The sequence below is a fragment of the Cupressus sempervirens genome, chromosome 9 (genome assembly GCF_028749045.1).
Source record: "Cupressus sempervirens isolate cs-2001-9-10 chromosome 9, ASM2874904v1, whole genome shotgun sequence".
NCBI lineage: Eukaryota > Viridiplantae > Streptophyta > Pinopsida > Cupressales > Cupressaceae > Cupressus > Cupressus sempervirens.
Genome location: NC_143126.1, coordinates 250,909,369 through 250,931,415, shown reverse-complemented (window position 1 = coordinate 250,931,415; position 22,047 = coordinate 250,909,369).

Sequence of the window (22,047 nt, the reverse complement as noted above, 5' to 3'; positions counted from 1 at the left end):
TTAAACATCTATGTATCATCATCTTAGACCTTACTACTCCTTTAAAATATTAGATTTTATATTACCTGCTAATTTTATCTAGTTCATTAACTTTCTTCCCAAATTTTTTAGTCAAGACCACATCCAAAGAATTAAAATCACCATTAATATTGATGAGACTATGAAAGGGATGATGAAGTCCTTGATTAAGATAATTAGTATTTTCCTTATATTAAGGAAAGTTTTCAATTGGTGGAATATAACGAGGAGGCTTAAATTTCAATGGGATTGTGTTATATCTTCTCACTAGCCCATACTATAAGTCTCAATTAAAGTATAGTCTCAATGGTTTTTACTAGAACATATAAACTACTATGTTCCTCTCACATATGTTGTTGTTCTTGGATCAAATCTTTCTTTATATTGGTGATCTTGATGTAAAGGCTCTTGAGGGTGTTTCAGATACCTTGATCTTGAATTTTTTCAACTCATATGGCTAATACATGCACTCTATTGATTACATCATTGAATTGATCAAATGATTCTTTTTTGAGGACAAGATGGTTAGAATTTGAGGCTTCTCCCTAGATTGTTTTGATGACAGAGATATATGTACAAATATTCAATCAAGAATACTACCTCTTGACTAGCTATGATTTTTTTTTTTTTAAATGTTCACTTAAATTAATTTTTCTTTGATTACCTTTTTGAATAATGAAATTATTAGTAGGAAATTTTTATGTGACTTTGACATAGAATTAAACATTCATCTTGTAGTTATCATTGAACCTACATGCTTGTAAATTTCTTCATTTCTAAACTTTTGTTTATGTCTTTGTTGTTGGTAATGTATTTTTCTTAGTTTAGGATTGTGGCATGGATGCATTATATAATATTCCAATAGATTTTCCAATCCTTCATTGCTTACATCTTTGGTAAGTTTTTTGTCTAATCATTTTTAAACCTTTTGTTTGGATGAATTTGATTCAATATGTTTAAGGGGTGTATCCTTTTGCTACTATTTTAGCTTAAAATAATAAATTCTTGGGGGTATGTAAAAGGTCATGGTCAACCAAGCTATGCTCTTAGGTGGCAATAAAAAATAGAAAATTAGGGTTATGTCAACTTGATGTGCAATTTTCTACTTGTTATAAACTTTATATCAAAATGTTGAGAGAAAAGAATCTCTAGGAAATTGAATTTATTTTTCTAAACTACTAGTTCTTATTTGAAAAATAAATAAAAATTGATTGGTCAAGATTTTAAATTTTGATGTAATAGTACAAAAATTTCAAGACAAAAATAAGAAGTAGACATATGTCTAACCACCTTTTAATCAAAATCAAATCATGGTATTTTTCAATAATATTATAGAAATAAGAAATAAACTCATGTCTGGATGTGATACATATTTTGGTATTTTTAGTTCAAATAAATAATTAATTATTAATTTTCTACTTTAATATTTTTGGAATTAAAAAACTCTCATATCTGACAGGCCTTAACTAAATGAAAACTCTGCAAAATTTAATTTAATTTAATTTTTTTCTTATAGTAGAAGAAGCATTGAATGTGATGCATCTATTGGATTTCAAAAATGTTCTACCATTTGAAAGTTACAATTATTTTTCAAGTAATGTGTTAATCAATACTTTATACATAACTCTATTAGAAAATAAGCAATAATTACTTATTGATCTTGTAATTTAAAAAAGCTTACATTTATGGAAAGCTAAAAACATTATTAAGAAACTCTTTTCATTTAATCAAATTTTGGTGAAAAAAGTTGCCAAGTATATGTTTGAAGTGAAAAAACACACAAGAACATGTCAAAAACACATTTTTGGGATGTTTTTTAAGTTGACCATATAGGGTTGGTATCAAAAGATATAGTAGGTCTTATAAATATATTAATTATTTTCATTTAGTATTAGGATGGGTTGGAAAAAAGTTGGAATAGATTTTGAAATGCTTTGAGGCATTTCAGAACTACATATTTTTTAGACCATGATTTTTTGGCACACCATGATCCTACACGTACCCCTCAACACTTTAATCTAAAGGATTATAATGATGACAAGGTAAGTTATTTCTAATTTATCATATGAGACCAAGCACTGTATACTAGAATACATATTTTTTATGCCCTCATTAGTCTTCACATAATTCATTTTCCTTATTGGAAAATATAGAATATGTAGATCTCTTACATATTGTATAATTTACAACTTTACTATCTCCTAATAGAATTTTTTAATATTAAAACTCATGTTTATGTACTCAAACCAAATGTATAGTTCTATATCATTTATGTACACATACACATACACATACACACACATGTGTGTGTGAGTGTACATATGTATGTATGTATGTATATGCATAAATGTATATATATATATGTGTGTGTGTGTATCTTCTTGCTATGATAATAGAGGTGCAGGCCAATGTTATCATAAGGTGTTGTTTAAGATGCATAAGAAGTGCCTTATAATAACATTGACCTATGCCTCTATTACAATACAAAACAACCATAAAGCCATATATATATATATATATATATATATATGTGTGTGTGTGTGTGTGTGTGTGTGTGTGTGTGTGTGTGTGTGTGTGTATGTATGTATGTAAAATATGTACTATTTTAAATTTAATGAATATAGAGGAAGAAAATTAATTTAAGCTATGAATCAACTGGAATCACATCAATTGCTTGAGCACAAGTGGGTTTGAGAAGGGAAGACTATCATAACACACTTTTAATATAATTCTTTAAATAATGAAATATAATTTTCAATTAATAAGTAATCATAATTCAAATAAACATATTAAGAATAAATCTATTACTATTATATATAGCATCAGTATAATCAATACTAAGTATAATAATATTATATAATTATATTAATATTCATGTATTTATTATTAGCATTGTATATCATATATATATGAGATCAAAGAAATTACAAAAAAGATTAACTTTTTGGTTTTGAACATTCACCCAAACACATATGTTACCACGAAATGATTCTACGAAGAAATCATTGGATAGTTTTGTTCCTTATCTTGAGCTAAAATGGGATTTCACAAGAAGCTTATGCTCCTACAATTAAATATTTTATATTTTTTAAAAGTAAATGCTATATTAATAGAGATTAAGATGTTGGAAAGTTTTATCCTATTAGTAATGAAGGAATGTTTCTTGTTTATTCTCTAAAGAGAGACATATAATATTTATATCTATAGATTTTTTTAAAAAGTTAAAAGTAAAAATGCTAGAGTTAATTAGAGTGTAAAGATATGTGGAAGTGACTATGGATATGAGATGCATGAAGAAGACTATCCAAATGAGAAAGCATGAAATCATATAGAGTTGCTATATGATCTTGTAGAACAAACATATGTTAGTGTGCAAAGGATCTACACGAAATATTATGCTACAAAACCTACTTTAAAAACACCATAGTATGTTAAGATTACTCATTCTAATAATGTTATTATTTGTAATAGAAATAGAGGTCTTTATACTAGAGGAAATATGTCTAGAAATGAGATATTTTTTATTACCTTACATTGAGCTTAAAGATTTTAATGAAACATGTAGTGACAAGAATTGGGTAAAATCTACAGAACAAGACCTAGATTATATTTAGAAGGAAAATAATTGGATTTTTTTTCCTAGACTTTTAAATAAGAATCTCAAAAAAAAATTAGTGGGTACTTGCAGACAAGTTTGATGTGAAAGATAAAGTGGTCAAGTATTAAAGATAGTTCATAGTCTGTAAAGATTATTCACGTATGAAAGATATTGATTTCAATGAAACATTTTCTCCTTTTGCAAGAATTAAAGGATTGACATATTAGTCAAGTTTGATATTAGTGATACACACTTATAAAAATTGTATATAGCTATCAAGCTTATTGTACAACTATTAGTGTTTTCCAAGCATTTTAGTTGTTATCGACTTCTACAATTGCTACCGAGTCCTTTGGACAAATCTCAATGGTTATCAGGTAGTCATAGTTACAATGAAGACCAGTAGTGTAAACCATCCATCTTAGTGTATGCCAAGTTTACTAGTGCAAGATGAGTTGTGTAGTGTTCACTGAATTCGCAATGTATGTGATGCAAGTGCAATGTTAACTGAGTGACTTAGTTTTACAAAGGTCAAGGTGATAATGTTTACTAAGTCATGTCATAGTAAATAAGTGATTTAGTTTATCTGAGAAGTTTCATAGTATCTACTGAGTCACTAGTGTAGATCAAGTTCAAGACTACTTAGAAGTGATCAGTATCGACTAATCTTCTATGTCTACCAAGTGATTGACAATGTTGAGCTTTGATAGTGGATGCCAAGTATTAGAACCTCAACGAGTCATTCTTTAGAACCCAAGTGTCTTCATGTGGGTTGGCTTTGTAATATTTGTGTTAACTTGTATTGTGCCCAATTTTGTAGTTTTTATAATTGGATTGGTATATATATGTAATGTATTGTATCATTTCAAAAGTGTGAGTGAATGCAATACCTCAAAATAATTCCTAGGAAAAAAGGGCTCTACAACTTGCTGCTTGTTTGAATGATGTCAGTCTTGGATTCTGCTTGGTTTGTGTCTTGTGAGTCATGTTGTTTGCCTTATGTCACTTCTACCCTTTGCTTGGTTTCAATAAGTAATTTTTTTGTGTTTGTCTTCCATTTGGCTTGGCTTTCATTGTTTCATTATTTTGAGACCCTGTGGTGTGGTGTGAAATTTGCCCTCGGCCTAGTTCGCTCATGCCATGGGAGAGCCAAATCACGATGGAGGGAAAGATTCCAATTTTTAGGATGATGTGGGTACGATTATGTCTAAGATGGGCACTCATAATTCTATAGTCGGGAATGTTGGTGATGGGGAAGGAAAGTTGTCTCACAAACAAGTGTTGGCTGAAAGTTCTTCATCCTTCTTGGAAGCAACGATGTTTAAGGGTGTTATTTGCAGATACAATGTGGAATTAGAGTTGCAAGGAGGAGAAGGAAGATGGGCCATAGACAATGGAGGTGGATTCCCCAATAGAAGCAATGCCACCACTGGTGGAAGCAAAGGAGAGAATGGTAAGTATTTTTCTCTCGACCCTAAGGTTCTTTCTCTTTCCCACAATGAGGACATGGTGTCTACAAGTTTGAATGAAAGGTCTAGGTTGAAAAGCATTGCTATTTTCTTTATTTGTTTGGATAAGTAGGCTTTGCCTACTAGGAAGCTTTTTGATGATTGGCTAGTAGTAGGATGGGGGAAAAAGCTTGGCATTTATGTGATGTATTATAAAATGATACAAAAGGGTTTGTTATTTTTTTGAAAAATCACAGCTTGCATGAAAGAGTTTTGGAAAAAAGATTCTAGAATGTTTGTAGGTCTATGTTCAGGGTCTACCCATGGTCTCCAAAAAGTGATTTTGATAAGTTAGTTGCTAGTGCTCCACCAAATTGGGTGGAAATTAAGAATTTGAATGTGGAATTTTGGCCATTCATCCCGCAAATTCTTAAACCATTAGGCTTAGTCTTACAAGTTGAGTAGTCTAAGTTGACATTGCATCACCTTAATACTAGAGTTCTTTTGGCTCTAGCCACAAATGTGAATTTTCTTGATAATATTTCATTAGATTTTGAGGGAGAAACATTTTGTTGGGAGATTGCCCTCTTGGGTAATTTAAATGCATGTTTTCATTGCTGACTTAATCAGCATACCAAAAAGGATTGTCCAGCTCTCCAACCTTCTCGTAAAGAAAAATTTAGCATGGTTAATAACCAAGAAACTTTTGGTTTACCAGTCATGGGTATTAAGAATGCAAACAAAATTGCCAATAATGAGGAGGGGTCTAATATTCATGTTATGGAGAGTGGTAGTTTGTAGACGGGGGATCCCATTACCACCTTGATTTTATAGCCTCTATCTGTTGATACTATTGATATCCCTATGAGCAATAATTTTTTGTCATTGGCCAATCCTCTTTTTGAAGAGGAGATTGATGCGGTGCTGGCTAATGGTGGTGCCTCAGATATTATGCATGCGTGATGTAGCCTCCCCCCTATCAAGAGTTTAGTCTGATTCACCCTAGGCAGTTAGTAATGTTCAACCTGCTTAGAATGCCCAGCAATTAGCCCTCATATCTATTAAAAAGAGGTTAGTTAAATTTCAGCAAGGTAACAAGGAGGTACTTTATGTGTCTCCGACTCCTACTTCCTCACTTGGATCTTTAGCTCTTGTAGTTTCTAATTTAGAGGAGCAGTTTACAAAGGTTAGTAGAAAGAAAAGGAAGATTGTAGAGAGAAGCTATGTCCCTTTAGCAGATAGAGGGAGGATGAATATTCTTGATTTTTTTAATAAGCTTTGCAAGAGTTACAAAACTCCACCTAAATTATCATGATGCTACCTATCCATAGTTGGAATGTTCGGGGATTAGAAATGCTCAATAGGAAGTATTTAGATAGAAGCTGGTGCAATAAGTTAAAGGATAAGGATATTATTTGTTTATAGGAGATTAAGGTGGTCGGATTTAAATCCTATTCTATGTTGAAGTTCCTTATGGACAAGGCTATAAGCTTCCACTTCAATTGTGAGAGAGGGAAGGGTGGGGTGGCTAAGCTTATTCTCTCAGAATGGGAAAGTTATATTGTTAGCCATGGATGCCTCGAGTGCCAAAGGGTAATTTGGGTTGTTATCAAACAAGGTAAATTTTTTTTTGGTGTTTGTAATGTGTATGCTTCAAATAATTATAGAGAAAGAACATAACTATGGGAGTGGTTTTGTGTGCACTTGCCAAAGATTTCATTGGTAGTCGTGGGGGATTTTAACATGGTGGAACACAGAATTGATAAGGCTAGAGGCTTGCCTCATTGTTGGAAAGGTAATGAAATGTATTTTTGGTTTAAATTCAAAAGAAAGTTCAACTTGGTGGATCCCATGGAAAATATGCATGGAAAGTTTCAAGACATTTGGTTTACTTGGTGCAATAATCATTAAGGTAAGCATAGGGTGTTTTGTAGATTGGATAGGGTGTATGAGGATAGTTCTTCTATTTCCTTACCTACATCAATATAGTCATGCTCCTACCCAAGTTGTTCTAGCTTCTCTCTCTGATCATTTACCTATACATAATTGATATAGGATAGAAGCTTTTAGGGATTCTTCAGTTTCTAAGAGGACTCATAGTTCTTTCAAGCTTAATTTTTCTCTTCTCAAGGATCCTGATAATATTGAGGCCATAATCATGGTTACTAAGATTCTTAATATTAGTAACCCTTTGCTTGATCCTATTGATCTTTGGAACTTAAAAGTGGAAACATGGAAAAATCTTTTGCATGTAATTTGTAAGAAGTTAGCAATGGACAAGAATCAAGAGGAATCTTTATGGCAGAAAAAGTTGATTGGGGTAGAAAAAGAGTTATAAGAAATAGGGAAGAGTAGGGAATTGGAATTGCAAACGGTGAGTATTAAACATCATTTGAGTTGCATATAGAGGTACAAGATTCAAGGGTAGAGGATTAGAGCTAGGATGAATTGGATTGATGAAAGGGATAAAGGATTGAGGTACTTTTTTAACATTATTAAAGCCAAGCACAAAAGAGAACTGATTAGCGATATTCTGGTTAGGGATAGAATTTCAAATGACCCTGAGGAGGTTCAACATGCTTTCTATAGTTTTATGCTAATTTATTCTCTTTAGAGATGACTCCAGAAAGTAGAACAATGATGGAAGATTTCTTTAAACTAATTCCTCTTAAAATTTTAGAAGAGGACTAGATTAATCTTAGTAAGGAGATCTCGGTGGGGGAGATTGAAGCTATTATTTACTCCTTTCCTATTGGCAAGTCTCTTGGCTTGGATGGCTTCTCAACTAAGTTCTATAAGATAAATGAAACTTGAATTGGCCTTGAGCTATTGGTTGTGTATGAAGAAGCTTTTAAGAAGGGATCATTAGGGGGCTCCATTAATAAAGGAGTTATTAAGCATTCACCTAAAGTGGGGGATAAGTCTCTGGTTAAAAATTGGAGACCTGTTACTTTACTAAATCTATCTTATAAAATTCTTGCTAAAGTGATTGCTAGAAGAATTTCTTTATTGCTAAATAAATTTGTGTCATAGACACAAATTGGTTTCATCCAAGGAAGGTATATCCTAGAGAATCTGATCACTAGCTAGGAGGTTATGAATTGGGCTAAGAATGATGGGCAAGATGTAGCTATGATTCTATTAGATCTTGAGAAAGTCTAAGATAGGATTGAGTGGGGATTTATAATAGGTATGCTTAAAGAATTTGGCTTTCCAAAATCTTACTGCAAGTGGATTAATGTTCTCTTTAAGGTTGCCAGTACTGTTATAGAAGTGAATGGATGCTTGTCTGATGCAGGAGCATCCAAAGCTATAAGGACAATCCTGTGTCACCCAAAAAAAATGTACTTAGACTTAGTTTCTATTTCATGTCTTTACATTTTTGGATACCCATTTGGCTCAAATAAAGGTTCCAACTATCATAGTTCAACTATCAGTGCGTTTGAAAATCCTAAAATAATGGAGCATATATTTGGGCCATCATTTCGATAAACTAGAAGGTGTGAATTGGCCAGATGAATGTAATCATGATTTAGAGCACTCCAAAAAAAGAATTAGGTAAATAGGCCCCATGGTTTGAAAGTTATTACAATTTTTCAGGTTTTGGAGACCTCCTAAGAATGCTTCAAATTCAGGTTTGGGGCATTAAATGACCTCGAAAAGGGTCAAAAAATGGGGGATGAGATAAGCTTGTCCATAGGGCTATAGAGTGCTTCGAGAGCTTTTCGAAAATGTAAACGGTTCGTCAATCGGAGCTACGGTTCAAAAGTCATGCCTCCCAAAAGTTCGGCTACTGTTTCTGGATTCTTCTAGAGTTGCACCGACTTCTAACGTAGCTTCCGAAACCTTCTATTTTATCGATGGATGCCTACTAGCACTTTCTAGAATGTACTCCTAGTCCTTAACCCTCCGAGGTCTATTTAAGGAGATTTCTAGCATTGTAAAAGGCAGTTCAGAGTGGAGTTTGAGAGGAGGTACCATAAGGAGAATTTATCTCCAGATTTATGCTATTATAAGCCCTTAGGGCATGTTTTGAAGTTTATTTTCCTGTACTATTTGTACTAGCTTATTTTCTTAGTTAATATAATTTCCCTTTTCTGTTGTTTCCATTCTGTTCTTGGGTTGTGTCCCCATCAAGTGGTATCAGAGCGGGTTTTCCTGAGTGTGTAGACAGAGCGTCGACTGTGAGGCAGTTTGCACCAGGACTGTGTGGTTGTGGGTTTGAGTTAAGAAGATGCCTCCATGAAGAGAGCATGGTGGAAGGGCCAGAGCTATTAATCTTGAGGAGGTTAGAGCTCTCCAGAGGTAGGTACAAGCATTGCAAGAGGAGCTTCGTAGTGGAGCAAATGTTGCCGCAGGTGACAACAGTGAGGATGACAATGAAGAAGAAGTAATGGGACCAGAAGAGGAAGTTGATGGGGAAGTTCTGAATCCTATAGAGGAAAGGCTTTTTAAAGCCATTACTAAGTTTGGGAAAAGACCTACAATTGAAGTGGGTGTATTTTTAGGAAATCTGAAACCAGATGAGTTGATCAATTGGATCAATGAACTGGAAGAATACTTTGAGTACGAGGATCTCAGGGACCCAGATAGGGTTAAGTTTGCAAAGGCCAAACTAAAAGCCCATGCCAAAATCTGGTGGCAAGAGGTTCAATTGGAAAGAAATAGAAGAGGAAAGGAGAAGATCACAAGATGGGATCGCATGGTGGACAAATTGAAGAAGCAGTTCATTCCTCTGGACTACGAGTTGGATCTGTTTAAGAAGATGCATGCATTAAAGCAAGCAGGAAGATCAGTCTAAGACTATACAGAGGAGTTTTATGAACTCTTGATTAGAGAAGGGCATGCAGAATAAAATAAGGAGAAGGTTGCTCATTATATCAGTGGGTTGCGACCAAGCATCCAGGAGGAATTAAGTCTAGTAAGAAAGACCAGCGTTGAAGAGGCATACCAGTTTGCCCTACGAGTTGAAGAGAAGTTGAATAAAAGGTTTAAAGGAAGAAAAAGAGGGTGTGGTCAAGGAGGAAGGGGAAGTGGCAGATCATCTGGAGGCCGCAATGAAACCCAAAAGAAAAATGAAGATGAGGGTACTAGCAGGAACCAGAGGAATGAGGGTTTCAACCACTCCCGTGACCAAGACTTTGGAAATCAGAGAGGAAGAGGTAGAGGATGTGGAAAAGGAAGAGGAGGCTTTCATGGTACCTATTTCCATTGCAATGAAGAAGATCATCGTGCCTTTGAATGCCCTTAACAATAAGGAAGGATAGATAGGAGAGCTGAGGGCCAAGCTAGGGTTGCTCATGTGGATGAGGATGCATAATCATCACATTCAGAGGATGCAGAAAGATGAGAGACCTTGGTAAATGAAAGAGTCCTACTAAGTGGTGAGAATGAGCCAGGACAATGGTGGAGTTTGTTCTGTACCAGATGCAAGTGTGAGGATAAATGTTGTGATGTGATCATTGATGGTGGTAGCACTGATAACTTGGTATCAGAAGAGATGGTCTCTAAGCTGAAGCTCAAGAGGGAGAAACATCCCCAGCCCTATCGGATTTCTTGGATAAAAGATGATCATAAGGTCCTGGTAAGTGAACAATGTTTAGTAAAATTCAAAATTGGGAGTTACCATGATGAAGTTCTCTGTGATGTTATTTCGATGGATGTTTGCCATTTGTTGTTGGGTAGACCATGGTAGTTTGATAGACATGCAATACATGATGGACATGCAAACGCATACTCTCTGACAAAGGATGGAGTTTGCCACAAATTGAAGCCCATGAAAAAGGAAGGTGAAAAGGTATGTAGCAGTGCTAGGATTTGTCTTGTTGATGGAAGGCAGTTTTTAGATGGCATGAAACATCAGCATATGTGCTATGCTTTGATTCCTAGGAAAGATAAAGAAGGTAGTAGTGAAATACCATTTGAAGTTTCAAATTTACTAGGGGAATTTGGAGATATTATCTCTGATAATGTTCCAGATGGATTGCCACCCGTAAGGCAAATCAGTCATCAGATATATCTGATTCTAGGAGCTAGTTTGCCTAACAAGGCTGCTCACAGGATGACTCCTACTAAAACAAAGGAGCTAAATAGATAGGTTTAGGAGCTATTGAGGAAGGGCTTGATTCAAGAGAGCCTGAGTCCATGTGTAGTACCTGCAGTACTTGCACCAAAGAAGGATGGAGAGTTGAGGATGTGTATAGATGATCGAGCTATAAATAGGATAACCATCAAGTACTAGTTTCCTTTACCAAGGATGGATGATCTTATGGACTGCTTGAGTGGAGCTCAATACTTCACAAATATAGATCTGAAGAGTGGCTATCATCATATACGGATTTGACAAGGAGATGAGTGGAAAATAGCCTTCAAGACCAAGGAGGGTCTTTATGAGTGGTTAGTCATGCCCTTTGGATTGACGAACGCCCCAAGCACCTTCATGCGGCTCATGAATGGGGTACTTAAGAAGTTCTTGGGAAAATTTGTTATTGTCTATTTGGAAGATATTTTAATTTTTAGCAAGACTTCGGAAGAACATTTACTGCATATTCATAGTGTTCTTGAAAGGCTAAGGGAAGAGAAATTGTTAATTAATCTAAAGAAGTGTGTCTTTGTAAAAAGGGAGTTAGTCTATTTGGGATTTGTTATATCACCTCAAGGTCTCAAAATGGATCCACAGAAGGTACAAGCCATCTTGGAATGGCCTACTCCAAGGTCTGCTACTGAGGTAAGATCATTTCATGGTCTGGTTAGTTTTTACAGGAAGTTTATTAAGAATTTTAGTGGCATATGTGCACCCCTAAATGATACAATAAGAGGGGATAGAAAAGAGTTCAAATGGACTGCAGCAGCTGCGAGAAGTTTTGAATTGTTGAAGGAGAAGGTGACTGAATAGCCTGTGTTGGCACTTCCAGATTTTACAGAAGTATTCTAGGTGGATTGTGATGCTAGTGGTAGCGCTATTGGGGCTGTATTAAGCCAAGAAGGTAAGCCTATTGCATATTTTAGTGAAAAATTGAATGATGCAAAGAAGAAGTATTCTGTTTATGATCAAGAATTCTATGCAATAGTTCAGGCCTTAAAGAAATGGAGGCATTATTTATTGCTAAAGGAATTTTTTTTTTATACTGATCATCAGGCACTACAGTTCCTAAATAGCCAAGGTAAATTAAATCAGAGGCATATGAAGTGGGTAGAATTCTTGCAGAGTTATAAATTTGTGTTGAAGCATAGAAGTGGAAAATCTAATAGGGTTGTAGATGCACTAAGTAGGAGACAGTCACTGCTTATAGTAATGCAGGCTGAAGTAGTTGGGTTTGATGAACTCAAGAATTTGTACCCCGAGGATCCTGATTTTTCTGAAGCATGGAAAGCTTGTAAAGAGCATGTTGTTGTAGATAGAACAAAGTGGTTAGATTATTTGATTTGGGATGGCATGTTGTTCAAAGGTAGTCAATTGTGCATTCCAAGGAGTTCCATGAGGGAAAATCTAATTAAGGAGAAACACAGTGGAGGGATGGCAGGACATTTTGGTTGCGATAAGACCATTGCCATTCTTAGAGAACATTATTTTGGGCCTCAAATTTCACAAGATGTGAAGAAGTTTGTACAGAGTTGCTAGGTTTTTCAAGTTGCCAAGGGGTTTAGTCACAATACGGGTCTTTATTAGCCATTGTTTGTTCCATCAAGGCCATGGGAGGACATAAGTATGGATTTTGTTCTTGGATTGCCAAGGACACAAAGCGGTAATGACTCAGTATTCATGGTGGTTGATAGGTTCTCCAAAATAGCACATTTCATTCCATGCCACAAAACTCATGATGCTGTCCATATTGCAGACTTGTTTTTCAAAGAGGTGGTAAGACTGCATGGTCTTCCAAGGAGTATAATTTCTGATAGAGATACTAAATTTGTGGGGTATTTCTGAAGGACATTGTGGAAAAAGCTGAGAATAGACCTAAAATTCAGTTCCACACATCACCCACAGACTGATGGTCAAACAGAAGTGGTAAATAGAAGTTTGGGCAATTTGCTGAGATGTTTAGTTGGGGATAAGCCCAAGGGATGGGATTTGATTCTACCACAGGCAGAGTTTGCTTATAATAACTCTGTAAATAGGAGTACTGGAAAATCACCATTCCAAATTGTATATGGGAATAGCCCAAGGATTGCACTAGAGTTGAGAAAGATAGAACAAGGGGAGAGGACAAGTGCTGAAGCTGAGGAATTTGCTGAACATATCAAGCGTCTACATGAGGAGGTTCAGGCACACATAACCAAGATGAATCAAGAGTATAAAGCTAGGGCTGATCAAAGGAGAAGACATAAGGAATTCCAAGTAGGAGATTTAGTCATGGTGCACTTATGAAACATGACTCAGGAAATGCATATGAGGTGGAGCTACCAGAAGGTATTCACATTTCTCCCATCTTCAACATTGCAGATTTAACAGAATATCATGATGATGGTGCAAATGAGGAGCTGGTTTTAGAGACATGTTGAATTCCTGCTTCTAAGAAGGAGGAGATAGAAGACATTCTAGATCATCGTGTGGGTAGGAGTACCAGAAACAGGTAGTGTGAAGAGTATTTGGTCAAATGGAACGGACGACCGATCGAAGACTCAACTTGGATTTCAACAGCTGAGGTTTCCCATTTGGGATTTTCTCTACCATCCATAAAGTGACAGGTTCACTTTTCAATCTACCCTGGGTGTCTGATGCAGGAGCATCCAGAGGTATAAGGGCAATCGTGTCTTACCCAAAAAAATGTACTTAGACTTAGTTTCTGTTTCATGTCTTTACACTTTTGGATACCCATTTGGCTCAAATAAAGGTTCCAATTCTCATAGTTTAGCTATCAGTGCATTTGAAAATCCCAAAAAAATAGGAGCATGTATTTGGGCCATCATTTCGGTAAACTAGAAGGTGTGAATTGGCCAGATGAATGTAATCATGATTTAGAGAATTCTAGAAAAATAATCAGGTCAATAGGCCCCACGGTTTGAAAGTTATTGTAGTTTTTCGGGTTTTTGAGACCTCCTAAGAATGCTTCAAAGTCAGGTTTGGGGCATTAATTGACCTCAAAAAGGGTCAAAAAATGGGAGATGAGTGAAGCTTGTCCATAGGGCTATAGAGCGCTTCAAGAGCTTTCCAAAAATGTAAACAGTTCGTCAATCAGAGCTACGGTTCAAAAGTTATGCCTCCTGGAAGTTTGGCTACCGTTTTTGGATTCTTCTAGATTTGCACCAACTTCTAACGCAGCTTCTGGAACCTTCTATTTTGTCAGTGGATGCCTACTAGCACTTTCTAGAATGTACTCCTAGTTCTTAAACCTCTGGGGTCTATTTAAGGAGATTTTTGGCATTGTAAAAGGCAGTTTAGAGTGGAGTTTGAGAGGAGGTACCATAAGGAGAATTTATCTCTAGATTTATGCTATTGTAAGCCCTTAGGGCATGTTTTGAAGTTTATTTTCCTGTACTATTTGTACTAGCTTATTTTCTCAGTTAATATAATTTCCCTTTTTTTTTGTTTCCATTCTGTTCCTGGGTTGTGTCCCCATCATTGTCAAAACCTATTGTGTTGGAGATGTTCATTAGGAAAGATTTCTTGATTTCCCCTTTGTTGTTTGTTATTGTAGTAGATGCTTTGTTTTACATTTTAAGGGAAAAGGAGTTGGGTCCTAAATTGAAAGGCATCTCCTTATCTAATGGGGAGGTGTTGCTTAATGCTTAGTTTGCAGATGACACTTCTTTGTTGCTATGTCTTTTTGAGGAGAATTTTGAGAATGCTTATAAAAGGATCAACTTCTTTGGTATGGCCTCTGGGACCAAGATTTAACCTTCTAAATCCAATGTGTTGGGTTGGTCAATATGGGTTGGAACTGGTCTAGATCTAATTAGATTGTTATGTACTTGGGTATCCCCTTCTTAGTTGAGCCAAATATTAATAAGATGTGGGATTGGGTCTATGGAAAAATTAATAAAAAGCACTTGAAATGGTAGACCCATTCCTAGTCTTTTGCTAGCAGATTGCAAGTGGTGCAGAAAGTTCTTTCCTCTCATCATATTTTTTTCCTTTGGCTTGGATGTTTCTTAACTCTCATATGAACATGCTAGAAAGAATTTTGTGAGACTTTCTTTGGTTAGATGGTAAATAGAACAAGAAGAGGCATTGTGTTATGTGGGAATGGTGTTGTCAAGTAAGAAGTCAAGGAGGTTTGGGGTTGAAGGATATTAGAGCCCAAGGTTTGATTCTTGCATCCAAATGGGTGTTGAAAGCATTATGGGGAGATGAGCCTTGGAAAATTATTATTAGGAATAACCTTTTGAAATCTATCATTAGGAAAGGTAAGAATTGGAAGGATGTTCCACTGATTGACATTGTTTAAGGAGATTTTAAGATGGGACTATTTGGGTCAAAAAAAATTTCAAACTTTTAGCAACGCTTAGATTCAAGTGAGGAAGTACATACAGGATAGAAAAGCTACAAGAGGATCTCATTATTTTCTTATGAGGGATAGATCCATTTGGTGGGGACTTTCATATAATAGTAAAGTTTTGGCCCTTACTCAAGGTTGTTTTGCCAAAGCTTGGAATTTGAAGTAGATTTCATTGATTTTGGATATCCTGATAGGTGGGAGGTTAGGGGTGTGGGAGGAGATAAATGTTAGATTTAATATTCTTGATTGATAGAAAAATACTTTCACTTTGATTAAGAAAGCAATCAAATTAATAGCCCTTGTGATATTATTGACTCAAAGATCTTTCTTGATAAAACTAAGTGGGTTGATGGTGTCCTGTTGAAAGACACTACTAAAAAATGGCTATATTTGTGTATGAATAATGATTCTTCTCTCATTGCTAGAGTGATTAAAAAAAAAAGGTGTGAGTGAATGCAATGTAAGTGAATATAATCAGAGAAGAGCAGAAAGAGAAAATTATGAAGGCTACAATAGTATAAGGAATAGCATAGTCATATCTATCACAACAAGGTGATCAATACATAAAGGAATCTCGTTCTACAAACCAAGTTACAGATTAGAGATCATCTACTATTTAATCCTCATAGGTGGATTAGTCAAAGCCTTTAACAAGGTAGACCTAACAATCTTTTGTAAATCTCCTTACTCAGTGCATACTTCATTGTATGTTTTTAAATCATTAGAAGTGATCAATGTAAACATTAATAGGCTACCTTTATACTGCAATATTAAAGTAGTGGGTATCATTCCCACCCCAATTTTACATTCTATTTGGAAGGTTTCTGGGTCACCAAATCTTTTTGACACAATGTTATGAATGGTTTCATGTTTTTAATTTCTTATGCATGCAATTAGATCAGAGTATATGGGATGTATTAAATGCTAACTATATTGTTGGATTAAGAATTGAAACTATTGAAGTTTTAGAAGTTATTGATTCACCCCTCCCCTCACAATAACTTAGCATAGTCTTGAATATTTCCAACAATTGGTATCAAAGCATTTCGGTTCTCACGAGAAAAGTGTAACAACTTGAGCAAATATCAAGGCCATGAAGATATTTAGACTTGACAAATTTATTGATAATGAGAAGCTAGATCTAGAAATGACCATTTCCCAACCTAAGAAAAAAAAGAAGCAACTTTCGTAGTCCCTAAAAAGAAGAAAAGAACTTGCAATTCAAAAGAATGATCATCTCTACATTGAAGAAAGAATTGAAGACTTTCATCCTTCAAGAAATTCAGATGAAGCCAATGAAGCAATGAAAGAACTTCTAGAAAAGAATGGTTCCCTACAACAAGAAGAAGTAAGAAAACTAAAAAGAGAGAAAGAAGTTCATTTAGTAAGGTTGTGTGAACTCATGGAGTAGAAGGACAACATAAAAGAAGAGATAGATAGAAAGAAAAATGAAATCTAGAACTAATCCCTTCAGCAAGAAAACCTTATTGATCAACTCTCCAATTCAAATGAGAAAATCATAAGCCTAAGATTCAAAAATGAAAGAATAAGAAATGATCTAAATTTTAAAAGGAAAATCAATAAAAGATTGTGAAATGATTTGAACTCTAAAAGGAAAGTCAATGAAAGAATGATGAAATCACAGGCAGACATGAATCAAATGAATGAGAAAAAATCTCTATAGAAAAAAAAGAAAAAGCAAGAATTGGATATAAAAAAGAAGGAGAATCATCCAAGAAAAGAGCTCAAAAGAATCAAAGACCTACATGCAATCACTATTGTAAGATAGGTCATAAATCAAACAAGTGTTGGAGCAATGGAAAAGAAAAATTCAATAGAAACTGCTACAATTGTAATCAGCATGATCATAAGGATAAGGAATGCAAAGAGAAACCAAAATTTGAAAGAAAATTTCACAAATGTAAGAAACATAGACACAAGTGATCAGAATGCAAAACCAAGATATTGAATCCAACAGAATAAATTTTCAAAGCAATATTTGGTTGGGACTACAACACCTGATGTAAATGTCATTATTATGACACATTGGAATAAATTGTGTAAAGCATCATTTAAGAAAAAGGGATACTACTAAAACATGTTTCATTTGTACAAAACTTGGTCATCTTGCCAAGAACTACATGAATACTGGTAGAATTAAAGATGAGAAAAAGAAAAGAGCTAATAACATCAAAAAATAGATAGGATAGCAATGGATTCCTAAGTCTACCGAGAATACAAGTCCAAGAAATACTGATTATGTCACTCAAGAAATGGGTGACTATCATTTCTACTTGAGTTCTGAAAGGAGAAACTAGAACTATCCTATCAAAGAAGACATCCATAACAGTTCAAGATTGAAAGAACAAAAGATCCATATCTATATTCAAGATACAAAGGAATCACTAAGTACAAGACTCTATTGAGTTACCTTCTCTACTGAGTGAGGTTGGGTCATAGACTCTACTCAGCAAGGTCAAGAGTTATAAAGATTCTTATGGTTACCGATTCATGAAGACTTCATTGAGTGTTCAATATAAGCGTAGTGGGTGACAGTCTATGACAATGATGTTAGTGGAAATACCTTTCATACCGAGCATTTTGGAAATTTTTTTAACAAAAAGCATGAAATTGAAGTCATTCTTACTGTGAAATTTTGAGTGCTATTGCAAAGTGTGATCATCAGAACTTCTAAGTGATTTGAATGAATTTCCAGAAAAAGTTTTCAAATTCTCTCAAACCCTAATAAGTGAATATGGCATCCAATAGTAGCAAGGTTAAGTGAGGATCTGACATGTTGGTTTGTGGAGTGGAATGGAATTGAAACCACCAAACTTCAAGCTCATTCCTGTGATCATTGAAACCCTAGATCCAAGTGTAGCTCAATCTAAAATCCCTCCAAAGGTACTTTTGATCAATGATAATCACACTCATTTCAAATGTGTTATTCAAGAAATCGGTATATTGGAATTGTATGATTCCCTAGGCCAACTGTGTGTGAATGGAGTTTTGAAACCTGAGCACCAACACCTAGAAACCAATGGGTTAACTCGAATCCCTCACATGCCCCATGAATTTTATGTTAGATGGATTAGGTTTATCCTTAGGTAGGTGCATAATGGTCAATTATGGTTGGAACAACTAGTGTTAATCACAAAGAAGATGATTCATTGAATCACTAGCAGAGTGGGATGGTAGAGGAATGAAAATTAGCAGTGTATCTAATATGGAATTGAAGTTTGGTATTTACGTCATTGCACATAAAATTTACAGCTCTAGTAGGTTGAACAATGTGTTATGTGAAGCTATAGACTTGGCATACAAGGTGTTAAAGAACAACTTGTCATTGAACCTTGACAAGCTATTGTTGAAATAGTTTAACAAAAACATGGAAAGCATAAGGACTTCAATGAATAACCCATGTAAGTTTAGTTCCTTCTTAACTTCTCCATTCTTTTATGTTTCGAAATTCTTCCCTTCTAAAGGTATTGTAGTTTGGAGGAAAGATGTGCTTGTGCTTTATCAAATAAATCAGTATATTGTCAAGATGTGTGACAATTAAAATAGTATTATAGACAATTATTTTGATGAATTCAAAGAGAAAATGAATAATAGGTTCTAAATCCCCAAGAATTTAGTTGAAGACTATAAGGATGATATATACTTCATGGTAGACAATGACAAAGTTTGAATTTAGGTAGTTAAGCCTAGAATTGTTTGGGTGAAACCTCTTGGTTATGAGGTTAATATTGATGAGACTAAAGATACCATTAACGCTCTTGTGAATGAGTTATTTGATCCTAAGGAAGCATATTTTGGAACATATGATGAAGCAAAAGCAAGGATAGAGCTAGAAATAAAGCTTCCTCAAGCAGTAAACAAAGGGAAGAGGAGCATTGAAAAACTAAAATATAGTTCAACCCTTTTGTTAACCAAGGGAATAGGTGAAGATGAGGAAGTAGAAGATGTGGAAGCAAAGTATTTGGAAGCAACCTGAGGAGGTAGACTCTAAGGAAGAAGAGCCACCAAAGAAGAAAGGCAAGCTAATTATTATGAAGCTAGCCAAGCCATCCACTGTAGTTTTCATGAGGAGATCTTCAAGGAAGAAATCTAACAAGGAAGGAGGAGACATTGTATTTAGAAAACCTCCAGCCACCTTTCAAGATAGACTAAGAGATCTTTAAGTAGGAGTAGGAATAACAAATTTTGAATCATTTAAATATGAAATTAGGATAGCAAAGGAGCAGAAGAAGAGTGAAGACCTAGTGATTGATAAGATGGGTATTTCCTAATGAGTTGTTGGAAAAGATAAAGCCAAGATGGGATTTTTCCATGCAAACTATCAAATAAATATATAGGCATACCTTGAGGCAACTATTACCGAGCATATCAAATACTAAGGTAAAAGAGTCATTGAAGAAAAATGAAGAAAATTTAACTCTCAATTTTAATACTTGTCTAGTTTTGATTAAATACATTGAGCATGTTGTAAGGAATGGAACAAACACTTGGAAGAACATTTATCTACTACATAAACCAAGTGATTTTCTAGTTGATGTTAAAGATGATGATGATGAAGAAGACAAAGAGAATGTTGAAGAAGTAACTCACTTTAACAATGAAGAAGGTGAAGAAGATCAAGGACAAGAGGCTATCGAGCAAGCAAAGCAAGATGATGAGGAGATTGATCTAGTTAAGATAGCTACAATAGTCATTGCCTCACTTCCTCACTTTCCAAGCAAACCAATTACCACATCAAGCACAGAGATAGCCCCAACAAGTTTTATTGTGACCACTAGTGCTAATCCAATCATCCAATAACTCTTTGCTCCTACTCAACTTAGCACATCACTGATAGAAGTGACCTCCACTTCATCTACCAAGCTATAGATTCCTCCAACTGTCGAGTTGAGTACTTAAATTTTGACCCCTTTAGTTTTGAGCAAACCATTTTTGGATTCTTCAGGTATTTTTGTAAACATTCTTTCAATAAGCATAGTATCAATTTTCATAGCTAGTCCTAGCATGTCTACCATTATTTCTATTCTAGGTAAAAAACCAATAAGTGTAAGGATAGTTGAGCCCAAGGTTCAACTGAGCACAAATTTTTTTAGTAAGGGAAAAGAGCTAGAGGAAGAAATGTATTTAGACAAGGAAATTATTATCCGTAGTTGGGACATTTCCAAGCTTACCTCAGACCAAATGTAGTTATTTGGTGAACTTCTCCAGAAGAAGGCTAAACAATAGAAACTAAGAGAGGAGAGAGATAAGGAATTTAAAATAATTGAAGATGCAAAGAACATTTTGGTAGAGGAAATAGGTATTGAGATTGACTCTTCTAAGCCAATTTTGTATCAGCTAGCAGAGGCAGTTTAGAAATTTAATGAAGACACTAATGGACAAGAAAAATTAGCACAAAAAGTGGAGAAAAAGTTTGATAATAAAGTGTTGGAGCACATTGTAGTCTAACAAGTAGAAATTTCTACAATTTTGGGCAATTTAGAAGCATCTTGTACAAATGTATCATCACTTTTTGATAACCTCTATGATGTTTTTAATTTTACCAAGGAAATAAAGGACAAATTATTAAAGATAGATAAATATTTGAGATCTAGTGCTCAATAGCTACAACTTGATCATAGTTCAAGCTCTCCACATTTTCAATGGATAAGATTTTTGTTAGCTATGCAAGTAGAATTGCTTAGAGAAGAAGCAAGGATCAGAGCCACATTGATTAATATACAAAATATGATTCTTCTAATCATGGATGCACTGTAGAAACATATTGTACATTCAAAATATCTCATCCATGACAATAAATTCTTCATTGTAGATCACATGATAGAATTGTGAGCGAAAGTCCAAATTGCACTTCACACATGCAAGATTCTACAAGATAATTGGGACAAGACCTTGGCAATTATATTCAAGGTACATTCAGACTTTCTATCTCATTTTGGAATTAATATGTAAATGTAGAGAATAAATCTTTGGCATTATTGTCAAAAAGGTGGAGATGATATGAGAATAATGAGTTATGGGGAAAAGATTGGAGAAGATTGAAGCTATGATCAAATATGAGAAAAAATATTGGAGAAATGGGGAGAATATTGATAGAATTGAAGACTATGTATATTTTATGTAAAGTATATAGGTATATATGTATGGGGGAGCATCACCATGTACAAAAGCTACAATAACAAGATGATGAATAAAGGTATTCATGAAACTTTTGAATTTAGTTTGGTTGATAAGTGTTTTTGTGACTAATGCCAAAGGGGGTGATTGTTGACATATCAGTCAAGTTTGTTATTAGTGACACACACTTATTTAGATTATATATAGCTAAGGAGATTATTTGATATCTATTAGTGTTTACCAAGCATTTCAATTGTTACTAAGTTCTATAGTTGCTACCGAGTCCTTTGGACAAATCTCAGTGGTTACCAAGCAGTCACAGTTACAATGAAGACTAGTAGTGTAAACCGTGAGTCTTAGTGTATGTCAAGTTTACCAATGCAAGCCAAGTTGTGTAGTGTTCACC